Source organism: Hordeum vulgare, chromosome 2H, assembly GCF_904849725.1.
Source record: "Hordeum vulgare subsp. vulgare chromosome 2H, MorexV3_pseudomolecules_assembly, whole genome shotgun sequence".
NCBI classification, from domain to species: domain Eukaryota; kingdom Viridiplantae; phylum Streptophyta; class Magnoliopsida; order Poales; family Poaceae; genus Hordeum; species Hordeum vulgare.
Genome location: NC_058519.1, coordinates 115,472,209 through 115,485,632, shown reverse-complemented (window position 1 = coordinate 115,485,632; position 13,424 = coordinate 115,472,209).

Below are 13,424 nucleotides of genomic sequence, written 5' to 3'. Positions count from 1 at the left end.
TTTTACTAGCATATTGAATAACATTCAACTTCTTATTGACTCTTTGCCCCTAGGACAACACCAACAGCATAATCACTAGCATCACACATGATTTCAAAAGGTAAGTTCCAATCAGGTGGTTCAACAATAGGTGCAGTTATCAAGGCCTTCTTAAGTATTTCGAAGGCTTCCTCACAATCATCGTCAAAAACAAAAGGAATATCATTTTGCAAGAGATTGGTAAGAGGCCTAGAAATCTTAGAGAAGTCTTTAATGAACCTCCTATAGAAACTAGCATGACCAAGGAAACTTCTTATACCTTTGATATTTGTGGGGTATAGCATTTTCTCGATTGCATCAACCTTAGCCTTATCGACTTCAATACCTCTTTCAGAAATTTTATGTCCTAAGACGATGCCTTCATTAACCATAAAGTGGCACTTCTCCCAATTCAAGACAAGATTGGGGTCTTTACATCTCTTCAAGTTTTGATCAAGGTTACTGAGGCAATCATCAAAGGAGGACCCGTAAACGGACAAGTCATCCATGAAAACCTCAACAATCTTTTCACAAAAGTCAGAGAATATAGCCATCATACATCTTTGAAAGGTAGCAGGTGCACTGCATAAGCCAAAAGGTATACGTCTGTAAGCAAAGGTACCGAAAGGGTAGGTGAAAGTGGTTTTCTCTTGATCAGATTGTGCAACAGGTATTTGGAAGAAACCCGAATAACCGTCTAGAAAGCAGAAGTGTGTGTGGTTAGACAGTCTTTCTAGCATTTTGTCAATAAAAGGCAAAGGTTAATGATCTTTCCTAGTGGCCTTATTCAATTTCCTAAAATCGATCACCATCCTATAGCCAGTAATAATCCTCCGAGGGATCAATTCATCCTTATCATTAGGGACAACGGTAATACCTCCCTTCTTAGGGACGCAATGCACCGGACTCACCCAATCACTATGAGCAACATGATAGATAATACCCGCTTCCAGGAGCTTTAGTATTTCTTTTCTTACTACCTCTTTCATCTTAGGATTTAATATCCTTTGATGATCAGCAACTGGTTTGGAATCAGGATCAGTTTTAATCTTGTGCTGCCATAGAGTGGGACTAATGCCCTTGAGATCATCAAGAGTATATCCAATAGCAGCACGGTGCTTCCTCAGAGTTTTTAGTAACTTCTTTTCTTCATGCTCTGAGAGGCTAGCACTAATTATAACAGGATATATCTCTTTTTCATCAAGATAAGCATACTTAAGAGTATCAGGCAACTGTTTAAGATCGAACACGGGATCACCTTTTGGTGGGGGTGGATCCCCAAGCAGTTCAACAAGCAGATTATTCTTAAGGATAGGATATTGTTCTAAGACAACTCTATCTATCTTATCCCTTTCATCCATATGCATATCATTTTCATGCTCAAGCAAGTATTGATCTAAGGGATCAGTAGGAGGCACAGCAATAGAAGCTAAGGAAATAGTTTCATGCTTACTGAGCAACTCTTTTTCATGAGGTTGTCTACCAAACTTGGAGAAATTGAACTCATGTGACACGCCTTCAAAGCCAACAGTGACAATTTGCTTCTCACGGTCAATATGAGCATTGACGGTATTAAGGAAGGGTCTGCCAAATATGATGGGACAAAAGCTATCTTGGGTGGTAGCAAGAACGAGGAAATCAGCAGGATACTTCGTTTTACCACACAAGACTTCAACATCCCTAACAATTCCCACAGGGCAGATAGTATCTCTATTTGCATGCTGAATAGTGACATCAATAGGCTCTATCTCAACAGGTGCAATCTCGTCTTTGATTTCATCATATAAGGATTGAGGTATTGCACTAACACTAGCACCCAAGTCACATAAACCATGATAACAATGATCTCCTATCTTAACAGAAACAACAGGCGTGCCAACAACAGGACTATGTTTGTCTCTAGCGTGTGGTTTAGCAATTCTAGCAGCATCTTCACAGAAGTGAATATCATGGCCATCAACATTGTCGGACAGGAGATCTTTGATAATAGCAATGCTAGGTTCGACTCTAATTTGCTCAGGGGGTGTAGGTGTTCTAATGTAGCCTCTACGTATCACAGTTGAAGCTTTAGAATGATCCTTTATCCTAACAGGGAAAGGTGGTTTCTCAATGTAAGCACTAGGAACAATAGGATCATTATAGGCAATGACTCTCTCTTCAACTGGATTGGGTTTAACTACATTGAATTCTAAGGGAGGATGATATTTAAACCACTTCTCTTTGGGGAGATCAATATGAGTAGCAAATGATTCACACAATGAAGCTACTATCTCAGAGTCAAGTCCATACTTAGCGCTAAAATCACAAAAGGTATTTGTTTCAACAAAGGATTTAATGCAATCAAACTTGAAATTCATACCTGACTCCTTACCTTCATCCAGCTCCCAATCTTCAGAGTTGCGTTTAATTCTTTCTAATAAATTCCATTTGAAGTCAATATCTCTCTTCATAAAAGAACCGGTACAAGAAGTGTCAAGCATGGTGCGATCATCATGAGAAAGCCGAGCATAGAAGTTCTGAATGATAATTTATCTCGAGAGCTCATGGTTGGGGCATGAATATAACATTGGTTTAAGCCTCCCCCAAGCTTGAGCGATGCTTTCTCTGTCACGAGGCCAAAAAATACAAATATAATTCCGACCATGATGTACTAAATGCATAGGATAAAACTTTTGATGAAATTCCAATTTCAACCGATTGTAGTTCCATGATCCAGTATCATCACATAGCCTATACCATGTCAACGCCTTATCCCTCAAAGATGAGGGAAAGACCTTCTTCTTGACCTCATCCTCGGGCAAACCTGCAAGCTTAAATAAACCACAAAATTCATCTACATAGATTAGATGCAAGTCTGGATGTGATGTTCCATCTCGTGTAAAAGGATTAGCCAGCAGTTTCTCAAGCATACCCGAAGGAAATTCATAGAAAATATTTTCAGTAGGTGCAGCAGGTTGAGGAGCAACTCTTTGTGCTTCCGTTCGAGGTGAAGATACCCCGAACAAGCCCCTCAAAGGATTAGTTTCCATAGTGACAAGTGACAATAAATTTCAGCACACTATATAAATGTTTCCTTACCAAGTTCCACTTACCAAAGGCGCTTCACTCCCCGGCAACGGTGCCAGAAAAGAGTCTTGATGACCCACAAGTATAGGGGATCTATCGTAGTCCTTTCGATAAGTAAGAGTGTCGAACCCAACGAGGAGCAGAAGGATCTGACAAGTGGTTTTCAGCAAGGTAATATCTGCAAGCACTGAAATTATCGGTAACAAGTAGTTGTGTGGTGAGATGATTCATAGCAAGTAGCAATAAACAAAAGTAACAACGGTGCAGAAAAGTGGCCCAATCCCTTTTGTAGCAAGGGACAAGCCTGGACAAAGTCTTACAGGAAGTAAAACGCTCCCGAGGACACATGGGAATTTCTGTCAAGCTAGTTTTCATCATGGTCATATGATTTGCGTTCGCTACTTTGATAGTTTGATATGTGGGTGGACCGGCGCTTGGGTACTGCCCTTACTTGGACAAGCATCCTGATACGTCTCCAACGTATCTATAATTTTTTATGGTTTCATGCTATTATCTTGTCAAACTTTGGATGTTATGCATGCCTTTTATATATTTTTTGGGACTAACTTATTAACACAGTGCCAAGTGCCAGTTCTTGTTTTTTCCATGTTTTTGACCCTTTTCACAGGAGATTTTGAAACGGAGTCCAAACGGAAGAAAATCCCCGAAAATATTTTTTCCGGAACGGAAGAAGATCGGGAAGCTTGAGATCCAAGGCAGGGGAGCCTCAGGGCCACTACAAGCCCCCACCCCACAGCCAGGGGGGAGGCCGCGACCCACAGGCTTGTGGGCCCCCTGGGCGCCCTCTGCCCTAGGGGTTGCGCCTATAAATTCCCTAAAAATCCCAAAAAAAATCAGGAGATCATCGAAAGTACTTTTTCGCCGACGCAAGCTTTTGTTTCTGCAAGATCCCATCTCGGGCACGTTCTGGTGCCTTGCCGGAGGGGAGATTCTGATACGGAGGGCTTCTTCATCAATACACTACAAGAAATATTTCAACTAATGACCTTTTGTCAGTGACGCTGGAAGGAATGGTCATAAATCTATGACCATTTGACACCAATTGGTCGTAAGCTGTCCGGAGGGGTCCTAACCCCAAAACTAGCGACCTTTTTCATCAGAATCGTCATAACTTGCGTACTGGAAAAGGTCATAAAGCGGACAGCACCTGGCACTGCCTTATTTCTAGGTGATAATGACCAATATGAATGGTCCTTACTAAATAGTTCGAATGCACTAGGCTGGTTACGCAGCCACCTCAGCAGCCTCGCTGACGTGTCACTGAGGTAGTACCCATTTGACAGGCAGGTGAGCACACAATGACACGAGGGGCCGAGCGCTTAATTCCCGAAAAAAGCTACGCGAGCGGGGACTCGAACCCACACCCACGACCGAGCGGGGACTCTAAGTGTGTGCTACCGCTGGGCTAGAGAGGGACTGTTGCTCAGGTATCGGTATTCGGGTGTATATTATATTCAATCGCGGGTCTCTCGTATCATTGACAAGTGGGGCCGACGGGGACGGCCAACACTTAGCCAATTTCCGACAAGGGCCAACACTTAGCCAGTTTCCGACAGGGGCCAACACTTAGCCAGTTTCCAACACTTAGCAAATCTAGATCTCGGGGGCGACGACGACCGACGGGGACGGAGCGGCGGCGATCGACGGGGATGGGGGCGGCGGCGACCGATGGGGATGGGGGCGGCGACCGACGGGGGCGGTGACCAGCGGTGGTGGTGATGACGCCACGACCACCTCACCCATCCACAGTTGTTGCTGTTGTTGTTGTTGTTGCTAACTACATCAGAGAGCTGTTGATGTTGCTATCTACATCGGAGAGCTGAATTGAGATGTTGCTTGTTGCTGTTGTTTTCAGAACTGTTGTTTCCTGAAGTTTTCAGATAGCTATTGTTTTCTGACAAAAAATAATGCGCGAGCAGGGGCTCGAACCCACGACCTGGCGCTCATTTCACTGGATATCTACCACTCGTCTAGGAACAGGTTGTTGGTTTTCTACTCTATGCCCACTCTTTTCAATACATCAAACCAATCGACCTTCTCTTTATGATCAGTGAAGCAAAATAGAAGCAGCTACCGTGATCGTTGCAACACATAAACTCATAATACATTCCAACATCAAAAGTGGAACATTCCAATAGTTCACAACAACCTGCCATAACATTCCAACAATTCACAACAACCTGCCATTTGCACAAAAGTAAAACAGTTCACAACGACATCTTGATCATGGAGGGTGACTAAATGGGACCTAGAGCCTTCAGAAGGGCTGCATGCTCTGCCCTGGTCTTGATGTCTGCAGCACTCATCGATAAACCGCGTGCATGCGACATAAGGTGTTCATAAATCCCATCCTTGGGCTTTGGCTTTGTGGTGCAGTATGGGCATCTGAACATTCCCCTCTTGAAGTACGCCGCCTTCCCCTTCTCCCTGATCTTCTGGGCTTCCTTCTCAATGAAGGACTCTTTGCTGCCGTCCTCCACGTCATCTCCAGAGTTATACTGCACACACAAATTAATTGCAGGAACACATTACACATCCATATAGGCATTATGGAGCCAGAACACACACTTCTGATTTAGAATGATGCAATGAACAAACATCAGATAATTCCCATTTACCAAATCTTAATGAACAAACAAAGAAAAAAGTCATGTACAGTAATCTAATTAGACAAACAACATTAAAACACTCTCTACATCAATTTCATTAAAAAGCCCACCAACATGCATTCATATAGTGCTTACGCTGAACTAAAATAGTTGGGATTACCTCAAACGGGTCGTCGTCGTCGTCGTAGTCAGAGTCATACGGGCTTTTGAACCCAGTCTTGGCGAGCTTCCTCTTCATGCGCGCAGCTTCCTTTTCCTACAATATAGGTAATTCGATTAGTACAAACTATGTAACACAGTATTCAAAAGGTCAAGCATTCAACAATGTGCTTCTAATTACATTCATAGTGCTGCTGCATCAGCCACCCTATTCAGGAACATACATACCCTGATTTATACAAAATAAAAATTAATGTTGCACAATTGGGTTGCTCAGCCCCTGCCGTGCCCCGGTGAGGGGATAACCACAACAAATCTATCAACATATCCTGCACATAATAAAATCTAAGCACATGCAGCAATCAAGATCCCAATCCAAAACCTAACTCTTATTAAATCCTTACTAATAATCCCAATAAAATGCAAGAGAGGGGGCAGACCTAGGCGAAATTTAGGAATGGGTGTCCATATATATCAAGCACATGACCTAGGTGAAATCTTTACTAATAAGAGAAAAATTCCGTTGATTCAAGCCAACAAAATGCAAAAGTTCGCCAACACATGCAAAAGCAGAGTGTGTTATGCTCTGTGAATATATGCTAAATCTCCTGCTTATCAACGATAACTATGAAAGCAGGGGAACGGGAAGTATTACCACATCCACATGCACAAATCAAGATTGAAATTAAAGAAATCCAAGTCTCAATAAATCTATGTAGCATTCAAGCACAAATCAACTATAAAAAACCAGAAAACCTCATCTAAAAAACCCACCTCATCCTCGTGAGCCTGCGCAGCACCGCTCGAGGTCGTGTCCTCCTGCTTTGGCACCTCCTTCTCAAGATCCGCATCGGTGACAGCGGTTGCGGTCGTGTCCTCCTGCTTCGGCACCTCCTTCTCAAGATCCGCAGCGGCGACAGCGGTTGCGGTCGTGTCCTCCTGCTTCGGCACCTCCTTCTCAAGATCCGCAACGGCGACGACGCGACGAGCGCCCTCCATTGGGTGTGGGAGACGAGAGCAACGAGGAGATGGTGCGACGGGAGAGAGCGAGAAGACGAAGTGGGAGGAGTGGGAGACGAGGCGACGAGGGAGACGATGCGCCCGGAGGCAGTTCCCTCTTTATATGATGTGACAGTTCCTGCAACGTCCCGTCCGCCACGTGCCATCCGGGACATCTTACAAAAAAATGGCATAGACACCTTAAAAAAACAAATAGCCCGCATGTAAGTGTCGGCACGAACCGGTTCGGACGGTCTTTGTGTCTCGCTCGAACCTGGTCGACCGAGCCAGTCTACTCCTTCCCGCATCAGCTCTTCTTCTCTGCTCGCGCTCTGCCCCCCTCGTCGCCGAAGCTCGTCGGCCGCCACCACCTCCGCCGCGCCATGGTTTACGAGGATGAGAGTAGCAACGACCTATCGAGCCTGGACGTCAGCTCTTCCTCGGATGGCATGATGTACCGGGTAATTTGTAGAGCTAGGGTTAGGTTTAGGGTTTCAATTTCTTCACATTGGGGATTTATCTCTGTTTCTTGGTTCTTCTTTAGATCCCTGCTAGCATCGAAGACGAAGACTACATGGGCATCGAGAATTCTGCCCTGGATGTTTGCTTGGAGCATGGGCTGCCGCCTGAGCGTCGCGTAGCATTCGAAGGATTTGAGACAGGGAGAAGATTTTTAGTGTGTGCTCAGCCGGTTAGTTCTATCTTCTTTATTGTTAGACATGCTTGAAGTTGCTTCTGTTTTTTCTATCTGGTTGTTCCCTGCAATTTTGTTTGTTTAGCTCAAAATATTCCGACTGTCATTGTTTGTTTAGCTCAAAAGGTTCAGACTGTCATTGTTTGTTTAGGTGAAAATATTCACACTGTCAGTGTTTACTACATCACTGTCATTGTTTGTTTAGCTAAAATATTCAGATTGTCATTGTTTGTTTAGCTCAAAAGATTCAGACTGTTAGTGTTTACTACATCACTGTCATTGTTTGTTTAGCTCAAATATTCAGACTGTCATTGTTTATTACAGCACTCTCATTGCTAGTTTAGCTAAAAGATTCTGGCTTGTTACAACACTGTCATTGCTTGTTTATTACAGCACTATCATTGCATGTTTATTACAGAATTCTGGCTTGTTATTTTCTGGTTATTTTGTATTGCTGAAGTATTGGTTATTTGTATTGCAGCCACCTCAAAACTGTGGTTTTGTTGGTTGGGTAGACTAAGAGTGGCCTCCCATAATGCAAAATGCATTGTTAAAACTGTGGGAAATGTTGGAAGACAGCAAGAGTGCTAGGAGGGATGATAATTTGGAGAATTCACTGAAAATTCACCACCTCAGAGAGGAGAAAAGAAATCTTGATGCAAACTACGACAAACTAGTAGAAGATGTGAATCAACTGCTCAACCTTGCAGAAGCTCAAGGCAGGGTCATTAGGACCTAGAAGGCAAATCATTTGAAGGAGAAGGAGAAGCTTACTGAAGAGAACTACAATTTAAAGCTTCAGGTTGATAAACTGTCAAAATCTGAGGACAAACTTAATGATGAAATTGTGGTTCTCAACCTTCACATTGATGGTCTGAAGAAAGGAATTGAGAATCTGATTAAACGCAGGGATGAGCTAAAGATCCAGATTGCTGATCAGTTGAAGGCATTGGAGAAGAACCAAGAGAAGTTGAAGATGATCAGGGACATTTTCGATGGATGAGCTGATCAGATGAAGATGAAGTCCACTATGCTATGGTTGATGTGTTGTTGTGTTGCCGTGTTGCTCTTTTGTGCCCATGAAAATTATGTGAAATCTGCTAGCTAAAGAGAACTAGACTGGTATATGTTATTTTTTGTATTATGTGAAATCTGCTAGCTAAAGAGAGCTCTTAATTTGTTGTATTATGTGTTTAAGTGTCCATGACAATGAAGTGTCCTAACCTGTTGCTATAAACAGATCATGACCATCAATCACACATAAAAAGACATCATAGAACCAGCAACCAGCAAATTCACTTAATACTTATCACACATCAGTTACTACCAGCAAATACAACCAGCAAATACACATCATAGAACTTAGTACTGATCAGTTATCACACATCAGTTAGTACTGATCATACAACGAGAAGATACTCTGAATACACATCATTATTCATGGTTTCCACTGACAGTAAAAAATGCCATCCATCCAGAATGGTTTCTTGGTGTAGGAGCAGCTTATGAACCTCCACGAGATGGTGATGAAGCTCCAGCAACAAATCTTGTGGCAGGAGCAGATGATGATGAACCTCCAGCAGCAAATCTTGGGGTAGTGAAAGGCCTATTAACACTGCCACTAGTTGTTGATCTTCTGGCATAGTTTGTTGAAATGGTCTCATATTTTGCAGAAGGGTGCATGTTGGAATGACAAACAATGTTGATTAAGGAAGTTTTCATCTTCCTTGTATGAAAAATTCATTTTTCATTTTTCAAGTGGATGAAATGAGTTTTTTTGTGAAGGACCTACCATATATTTGTTTCAAAATTGGTCCAAATCATTTTTCTAACATACTAGGCCATATTTAATGTACAATTTACAAAATGGTTGGGTGTCAAAAGCTTTTATCCATCTCTCGTGAAAAAGACAAATCTATGTCGAATCAGCTGGAAGCGGGTCAAATTTGAACTGCGGCTGCCTTATAGTTTGCTCTTTATTTTTTCCAAAAATCATTTCTAGGTACACAAGTATCTATTTAATCATAGAAACACCAAAAGGTTTCCAAGATTCAACAACTAGGTAGGAACGGTCATGCCTGCCGTTTCGACCGCATTTTGAAACGGGCATGAAAAATTCAATTTTTTTTTCAAAACAATGGGAAACCTTTGCATTATGTCATCATATGTGATAAAGTTACTATGTAAAATAATAAACTTGTAATACGACAATTATTTTTAAAAAGTGTTCACACAAATGAGCTATCATGTGTGAAGATTCATGGCTTTCAAGCCACATGATCAATCTCATGGCCATATTCATGGCATAGTTTGTTGAAATGATCTCATATTTTGCATAATGGTGCATGTTGGAATGACAAACAATGTTGATTAAGGAAGTTTTCATCTTCCTTGTATGAAAAATTCATTTTTCATTTTTCAAGTGCCCGAAATGAGTTTTTTTGTGAAGGACCTACCATATATTTGTTTCAAAATTGGTCCAAATCATTTTTCTAACATACTAGGCCATATTTAATGTACAATTGACAAAATGGTTGGGTGTCAAAAGCTTTTATCCATCTCTCATGAAAAAGACAAATCTATGTCGAATCAGCTGGAAGCGGGTCAAATTTGAACTGCGGCTCCCTTATAGTTTGCTCTTTATTTTTTCCGAAAATCATTTCTAGGTACACAAGTATCTATTTAATCATAGAAACTCCAAAAGGTTTCCAAGATTCAACCACTAGTTAGGAACGGTCATGCCTGCCGTTTCGACCACATTTTGAAATGACCATGAAAAATTCAAAAAAAATCAAAAAAATGGGAAACCTTCGTGTCGCATCATCACATGTGACCTGCCAACTAGAAAAGATATATAAATTTGAGTACCGATGTCTTCTTGAACTATTCGGTATGATTTTAACCATTATTTCTACAATGTTTATAAAAAAGAAAAAGAAAAAGTCTGCCTCCAAACCCCAAAAAACTAGTGAAAATTTTCCCTCCCACCCCACCAAAATTTCCCTCCACTCCCTCTCCCACTACCATGCGGGAGCCACCACTCCCTCTCCCACTCCCCTCTCCATTCCACTCCCCACTACCCACGCGGGATCCATTCCACTCCCCACTCCGCCGCCCCTCCACTGCTCCGCGCCGCCCCGTCGCCCTCTCCCCGTCGACGACTACATTGACGACGTCGACGGCTACATCTACATCGACGATGACTACATCGACGACGTTGATGGCTACATCTACATCGACGACGACGGCTACATCTACATCGACGTCGACGGCTACGACTACATCGACGACGACAACAGGTACATCTACATAATCAACAGTCGACGATGATAGGTACCTCTCCCCTCGACCCATCTCCCGTTGATAGATCCCCTCATGTGTTCTTCTAGTAGATCTTCTAGGGTTTGATAGATCCCCCTCATGTGTTCTTCTAGGGTTCATGGGGCTGGATCAATGGGGATGGTTCGGTACATTCATGGGGTTAGGGTTAGGGTTCATGGGGTAAATATGTCCGCTGACGTGGTTCTGTAGATTTATGGGGTTAGGGTTGTAGTTGTCATGGGGCTGGATCAATGGGGCTGGATCATGGGGTCCTGCATTTGTGATGGGTAACAAATGGGGGTACATCCCCCACCTGGTCGATCTAGGGTTAGGATTCAGTCAATCTAGGAGCTCCTGGAGGTTCTTGTTCATGTTCATGGGATTTATTCCTAGTGGTTCGTTCTATCCCCCTGTGGTAGTCTGCTTCATGGGGTTAGGGTTCATGTTCATGTTGCTTGACTACTATGGCTTGCTTGCTTGCTAGCATACATGGTTAATTAGAGTTTCCATCAGCAATACTTGCTTGTATCAGTAGCACTTGGAGAAGAAGCTACTAGGGTTGGTATCAACAGTACTTGCTTGCTTGCTCCTCTTCAATTTTTTTTCCTTGCTTGCTTGTTTCTATCAGTAGCACTATGCTTGTTTCTATAAGTAGCACTTCTTTTTCTTGCTTGCTTGTATTAGTAGCACTTATGCACTTTTCTTGCTTGCTTGCTTGTATTAGTAGCACTTATGCACTTTGCTTGCTTGCTTGCACACTGCTTGCTTCTTTATTCACCAAATGTTGGGCAACCAGTTGCTATGAATGCATATGTTTGCCTCCATTAGGGATACAGTTGAGTAATTACTTTGCTTATAGATGATTGCAGGTACATGGATAAAATTGTAAGTTAAAACATAAAAGTAATTGTTGTAAATAGTTAATGCATTGCTTCACATATATAGTTTTCTTCAACTATCAGTTTAGTACATTACTACCTCATGTTTCACATGTTTTAATACTGATGCATTGCTACACTTGTATGTGCATGCTAGTCCAAGTGCTTCAATTTAGTTGCTTGCTTCAACTGTCAGTTTAGTACTGATGCATTAACTGTATGTGCATTGCTACACGTGTATGTGCATGCTGGTCCAAGTGTTTTACATGTATTAGTACCGATGCATTAACTACATCACTATATTGTTGATCCAACAAGTTTGCTTCACATGTATTACATGTATGTGCATGCTCGTCTAAATGCTTTCCTTTATTGATATAAGTGCATCATTTTACTTTATCCCTGTTGTATCTGATTGTTGTTTATTCTATTTTGCAAGCACCACCTCAAGATCATCCATGTCAAGGATGACAAGGTCAAACCCGAGGCCAACCAGTGGTATGCAAGTTGCTCCTTGTGGTTATACTGTCAGATTTGTAAAATGTGTCTTAATATGCTAAGTGAAATGTAATATGCTAAGTAAAATATCTTGGAGGCTCGTGATGTAAAATACTGTCAGATTTTATTATGCAAATGTATTGCTGTAATCTGAATTAGCTGGCTTAGCTGTGCCTGTGTGCTGTTACTCTTCCTTAGCTGAATAAGTAGGATTAAATGATAATAAAATATCATAAGATATGTTTGGCTGTATGTCCATGCATTCCAACAATTAACCTAATAATTATGTTTACTTTGCCTTGCAAAGATGAACATCCTCTCACCGAGTATGAGAAGGTTAGGGCTAGAAATATGATGAGGAACAATTGGATATTCGAGTCCCTTGGCATTAATGCAATAGCGTCAATGATTAGGAAAACAAATGATGTACAAGAAGGTACAACTAATGGGGTTCAAGAAGGTAGTGGAGTTATCAGTGATGACCCAGAGTACAATCCTAAGGAGGATGAAGTTGTAGTGCACAAGACTGTTAAGGTGCAAACTCTGTCTTGCTTGGAGGGTTCGGGTTCTTGTATGCTCTGTGTTTCCTTGTGCTCACATATTTATCTTGTGATCTAATTTTTTTCTGTGCTATTTATACAAGTCACTGAAGGAATCTAGAACGAAAAGGCTTGGTGTTAAGAAGACAGCCAACAAGAAGAGGAAGAGCTCAAAACCATCTGTTGCAAATGCCTCCAGGAAGGGTGATGGCCCCACCTCTAGGACAAACAAAGAGGATCCTGGAACCTGATGAACCTGATAGAGTCACAAGGCAGAAAGCAACTATGGCGGCTGCGACGGACCATCAGGAAAGTCCGCTGGGCATTGACTTTGAGAGCTCGGTGGAAATGCGTGATGAGTTTTCGCTTATGGACGAAGAAGTCTCAGGAACAGGAAGAGAAGTTAGCCCACTTGATGGCTCTATTCGGCGCTAAAGCATTGTAGAAGTTGAACCTGTCGTAGAACCTGTCCTAGAAACAGTGAAGTGGGCTAAATTCTCAAGAACCTGATGAAGTTAGCCCACTTGATTGGTCATTCTGGTGATGAAACAATGTCTTGCTCTATTTGAACCTGTGAACCTGATGAAGTATTTTGTGAAGCTGTGCACCTATGAAGTTGTCA